We start from the raw sequence: 6,112 nt of genomic DNA on the forward strand, positions 1-6,112 counted from the left end.
TATTTTCAAGCTAATGTTTGACATAAAAAAATTAAGAGCGAATTATAATTATATAACTGACCAATAATAACTTCGAAGTCAATATTCCAAAGTCAATCTTTGTTTTTATCTTCCAATACATGATACATAACATTATTTAAAAATAGTGCTTAAGGTGTTTTGGAGAGAAGTATCCTATCCTATTCGCATCCTGTATCTCAATTACATATTTGATCTAGAAGATGCAAAAACTTTTATTAGTCAAATTTGATAAATTAATTTAATAAAAGGGTTAAATGACTGTGTTAAAAGAGGGAGTGTGTTAATGGTTTTCAGTTTCATGTTCAACCATTATATTTATATTCACATGTTAGAACAAAAATGTGATATAAATATTGTGGTTAAACATGTTATTTAAACTGATAAACCATTACACACTCCTTTGACGATATGAAAAATGCCAGTATGTGTTGGTATAATAGGTATCTGCAGTACCGATCGTGCTCTAATGTTGGCATAACGGATACCTGTAATACCGATCGGGCCCTGTAACAAGGGATGTAGTTCCGCATTCTGCCGCTATGTGTAACGAGATGTAGTTCCGATGTTTTGCCGCCAAGTGTCTTGACGTCGCGTCAATAGCGTGTCGAAGGTAATGCATTGAGTTGGGGGTCTTTCTATTTATTTGTCTATGGTATAGAGAACATACAGTAGGGACATATAAGCTGTTTCGTGGGAACAAATTCTGAGTGCGCATGTCACAAAACCGGGTGTATTATCTGAAACCTCCACCAGATGGATCTGCATGTACGACAGTGCTGGCATAATTTAATATTAACTGAAAACATTACATTACTCATCTTTTAACAATTTGAAAGACATAAGGCAAAGGCATGGCAATATAACCATAAGAATAATTACTTCCGTATGCAATCATCATGAAAATATTCACTAATTGACGCTAACGTTCAAGTCACTGTTTGAGGCTTATGTTGGTAGAATTGATCCAAGTACAACGTAGTACATCATGGCGTCCGTTGCGGTGAAGTGCGAACATGAACGTCAATAATAAGTATTTTGACTTCCTAGCGACATAATATTAATGATAGATAATGATAATGGCTAAGAGCACAAAGATTGTATGTACAAAAAGAATGTAAAAAAAGTGTGTGTTATTGGTACTGCCTGATTTGTCTTGGTGTAACTTACTCTTCATCGCAAACTGAAACCGTTAAATTCGGAGTTGCGCTCGGGCGTGGGTTCAATCCCCGCTTGGACTGATTACCTTGTTGGGTTTTTTCTGAGGTTTCCGTACTGCAACGCGAATTCAGGTAATAAATGGCGAATTCTTGTCTTCGTCTTGTCAAATGCCACCTCGCTATCACAAATCCCATCGATGCTAAAAAACCTAGTAGTTGAAACAGCGTCGTTAAATAACTTCAAAAACACTCTTCATAAAAACTACAGAGCATTGTGACAAGATAAAACCCATTTCGCCACTTCACAACATTTGTTTTTCATTGACATACAACCTTTGTATTCTTACTCACTGCTGTCTAATAATGAAACGAAATTAACCTAAGCTACATTATTTCCCGATTATCTCTGATCACAGGTATTAAGTGGCAGCAATCTCAAAGAAAATGGATACTCAGAAAACAACAACACGAGGTGGTATTTGCGCTGTGAAATTTTGTTGCAATAATAAAAGGAACCTAAGTCAAAATATAAGCTTATTTCGTTTTCCAAAAGACAGAGATAGGTAAGTACAATGAGATGATCACATATCTTAAAAAAATTACGAACTTCTTCTTCACTCAAAAAAAAAAAAAAAAAAAAAAATCTGATACATACTCAATTTAATTTCAGATGTAAAATATGGGTTCAAGCATGTGGCTGTGAACACTTATTCCGGATTATGAGGGATCTTAATGGCTCAATGTATAGGGTATGCAGTTTACATTTTCCACAAGAAATGATTACAAAAAAAGGCACTTCCAAAGTATCCCGATTAACTGCAGATGCTGTTCCAGTGCTAAACTTACCTGAATTTCGAAATAATTCAGTACAACATGCACGTTCAGGTTAGTATTAATTTTTGGCAATTGTGAAAGTTTTAACAAAGATGCCAGTGAAAACAATTCCATTTCTGTGAGTTAACCTAAATAACAATTAATTCATCTCTTATTTCTAGATGGAGGACCGCATACTGGCCCATTCCACATTGTACCAGAATTTCAAGAGAGTGCAGTACAACCTACACGTTCTGGTTAGTATAAATTTTTGGCAATTGTGAAAGTTTTTACAAAGATGCCGGTGAAAACAATTCCATTTCTGTGAGTTAACCTAAATAACAATTAATTCATCTCTTATTTCTAGATGGAGGACCGCATACTGGCCCATTCCACATTGTACCAGAATTTCAAGAGAGTGCAGTACAACCTACACGTTCTGGTCAGTATATATTTTTGGCAATTGTGAAAGTTTTTACAAACTTGTCGGTGAAAACAATTCCATTTCTGTGAGTTAACCTAAATAACAATTAATTCATCTCTTATTCTAGATGGAGGACCGCATACTGGCCCATTCCGCATTGTACCAGAATTTCAAGAGAGTGCAGTACAACCTACACGTTCCGGTTAGTATAAATTTTTGGCAATTGTGAAAGTTTTTACAAACTTGTCGGTGAAAACAATTCCATTTCTGTGAGTTAACCTAAATAACAATTCATCTCTTATTTCTAGATGTAGATCTACCTGGACCTTCGAATGTATACAACAAAGGGAGTAGATCTGAAGAATGTTCATTATCAGTGACAAATTTAAACACACAAACACCAACTGTGCTCAGTTCCAATACCCCTAGAAAGCGAAAACTAAAACGTAGCATCTGTACTTTAAAGAGAAAAAATAGGAAAATGGAAAAACAAATTGAAACCAATAACGAGAAATCTGTATTGTCAGATGTTACATGTGAAGACTTTAAAGTGTTATGCGAGAAATTCCTCCCTAAAAAATGTATTGATTTTGTTAAACAGCAGGCCGATCTTCATAACAAGACACCCCATCAAAGAAGATACTCCGAAGAATTTTTGAACACTTGTTTGAAAATATATTTTATGGGTCCTAAAGCTTACAGAGGTATGTCCAAAATATTTACATTGCCAACGAAAAGAACCTTGAACAGGATCACAGAAAGTATAGATTTTAAAGCTGGCTTAAACAATTTCATCTTTGAAGCTCTCAAAGAAAAGATTCTTACATTTTGTGACGCTGATAGAAATTGTTGCCTTTGTTTAGATGAAATGTCCATAAAATCTAATTTGTTTTATTGCATAGGGAAAGATGAGGTGGTGGGATTTGAAGATTTGGGGGAAGGAAAAAGTTTTAGGCCAGCTTTAAATGTTTTGGTGTTCATGCTGAAAGGTATATATTACAACTGGCATCAGCCTCTTGCCTATTTCTTTGTTCATAATACATGTTCAGCCTCAAAACTGAAAGATTTGCTGTACACGGTTATTTCAAAAGTGAATGCTATTGGTTTGAAAGTTAGAATAGTTATTAGTGACATGGGAGCCTCAAACATTAAGCTAGCTAATACCTTATTCAAGGATGAACCAGTATTTCTAGTTCAGAATGAAGAAATAATTTATATGTTTGACACTCCACATCTTATGAAGGCGACAAGAAATAATCTTCTAACCAACACTTTTCACTTCAGAGGGGAGACGACCTCTTGGCAATATATTGTGGAATTTTTTAACAAAGACCAAGCATTGCCAAACAGATTGGCTCCTAAATTAACGGATTCACATATGCATCCCACAAATCCAGAAAAAATGAAAGTGAAATTAGCAGTTCAGGTTTTAAGTTCGACAGTTGTAGCTGCAATGTCGATGAAAATTTCTCTTAGAGGTAGTGTTACAGAAGATTATAAATATGGTGATAAAAAAACAAATCATTCACTGTCACAAAACACCTTAACAGGATTAGCAAGCAAAGCAGTATTATGAGAGAATCAGTACATGTATCAAAACCTAAAAGAGATTTAACTGAAATGTATAATAAAATTATTATTAGTATTTATCTTGTATGTAGAGAAGTTTCCATGGTGTGTTTTCTGGCCTGTATGCAATATTACATTATAATTTTTGAAAGAAGATGCAGTCTTGTGTGTATTTATATTTTCATATGTTAGCGCGATGTATTTTTTTGTGTTCTTGTGGTCATAGTATTAATAGTGGTAATGTTTCGTCTTTTTTTTATGATGTAGTCTGTTATGTTGAAGTGTATCCATTCTCTTATGCTGTGTATTTGATAATGTAAATTTCCTCATTGTTGGGTCATTGTATGTTGATTAATTTGTATACCATGGACCAAAATGCTGCACGTTTGTGTTCTATTGGATAATTAGATGTGTTGTGGATTCCCTATAAAACTGTCAGCACTTGTTTAATGAAGTATTTCATTTCAATGATGAACATTGAAACTGTCGTATGTATTTTGGTATTAGTACTGTAATTGTGTTTTGGATACATAGTTATGTGTTATAATAGTTGAAGTAAATAATTACTATCATACATCAACCCCTATCAACATCTATGGATTGTAACATATACCTGAAAATTCACTTCCTTCACTCCCATCTTGACTTTTTCCCCGAGAATTATGACGATTTCAGTGATGAGCATGATGAGCGCTTTCATCAAGAAATTTCAACTACGGAGAAAAAGAAAATACCAAGGACAGTGGAGTACCAATATGCTAGCAGACTATTGTTGAACTTTATCTCGTGATTTACTTCATGTCCAGTATAAAAGAAAATGCAGAAAAAGAAAGCTGTAATCTTCTAAACAGTGAATATTTAACCTTATTATTATATAAAGCAGTATTTTGAATAGATATAAATTCTAAAATTTCTCAAAAACCGTAAGCAACAACGGTTTTTGTCATTTTCGTATTCAGGAGGCTCAAATTATATAAAAAAAACATGTATCACATGATCAGCGCAGAAAAAAAAAAGTTAAAATTTGTTCGCAGTGTTATTAGGCCCACTTTGTACACCCAGGTAGTTAGGCCTACAATTCTGCAATGCTTGGGGAAAGTGGCATTAGTTTCCACAAACATTTTGTAATAATTTATTGACAATTTACGGAACATCTGCTCGCTTGGGAAAAGAGACACAAGTATTTCTCCCATTACAATAATTCATACAGAATAAAATCAAATCGACATAAACCAGTGTAAAGACAGTTTCCCTGGTGTATGTGTTTTGCAACATATGATCCAAGACGAAATGCAATGGATATGAAGATACAGAATAAAACATAAGCACTTAGCTAAAAGTTTATTTCATTTCGTTGATGAACACTGAAATTGTCGTGTGTATTTTGGTATTATTACTGTAAATTGTGTTTTGGACTAAATATTATCTAGTTACATATAATAGTTAAGGTAGATAATTATTAGGCCCACTTTGTATATCTAGGTACGTAGTTTGGCCTACAATCAGGTACTGGTATACAGTGAACATACATTTTTAATTGCTACAAGCTACCCGAATTCTTGTTTATTTATTGAATGTTTCCCTGGTGTATGTGTTTTACAACATAGGGGTAAAAAATAACACAACAGTTATTTTGGAACTGTTCCGGTCTCGGAACTGTTGCAAAAATGAACAGTAGGTCGGAACCTCCTGTTCCGAAATAACAGTGTTCCGACTCCGAGCTGCTCACTTGCCCAGCTGTTGCGAGCTCGCAGTACCGCGTTGCACAAGGTATGTTCCGACTCCCTCGGAACTGTTGCAAAAATGAACAGTAGGTCGGAACATCCTGTTCCGAAATAACAGTGTTCCGACTCCGAGCTGCTCACTTACCCAGCTGTTGCGGGCTCGCAGTACCGCGTTGCACAAGGTATGTTCCGACTCCGAGATAACAGTCGGAACGTCGGAGCTTGTTCCGATGAACCAACGACAGCAGCAGTTACACTGTTCTCGTTGTTCTTTATGTTGTACTTGGAACTTCGTTGGATGAAGTTGGTATTTGAAACTCTCACGTGGTTGGAGGGGGCCGCATGGAAATTGAAATCCTTGCGGTGGCGCGAACTTTAATATCAACATTTGTAAGACTGGCCAA

The 6,112-nt window shown here is 35.2% G+C and overlaps 1 long non-coding RNA gene across 1 annotated transcript; it reads left to right on the plus strand.

The window, feature by feature from the left end:
* The first annotated feature begins 907 nt into the window (after nt 1–907).
* Nucleotides 908–4,570, plus strand: LOC138698131 (uncharacterized). Its single transcript, XR_011331710.1, has 5 exons — nt 908–1,741; nt 1,849–2,063; nt 2,174–2,433; nt 2,543–2,617; nt 2,724–4,570. It is a non-coding gene; the product is annotated as an uncharacterized lncRNA (long non-coding RNA).
* Nucleotides 4,571–6,112: the final 1,542 nt, after the last annotated feature.

The sequence above is a fragment of the Periplaneta americana genome, chromosome 4 (genome assembly GCF_040183065.1).
Source record: "Periplaneta americana isolate PAMFEO1 chromosome 4, P.americana_PAMFEO1_priV1, whole genome shotgun sequence".
NCBI lineage: Eukaryota > Metazoa > Arthropoda > Insecta > Blattodea > Blattidae > Periplaneta > Periplaneta americana.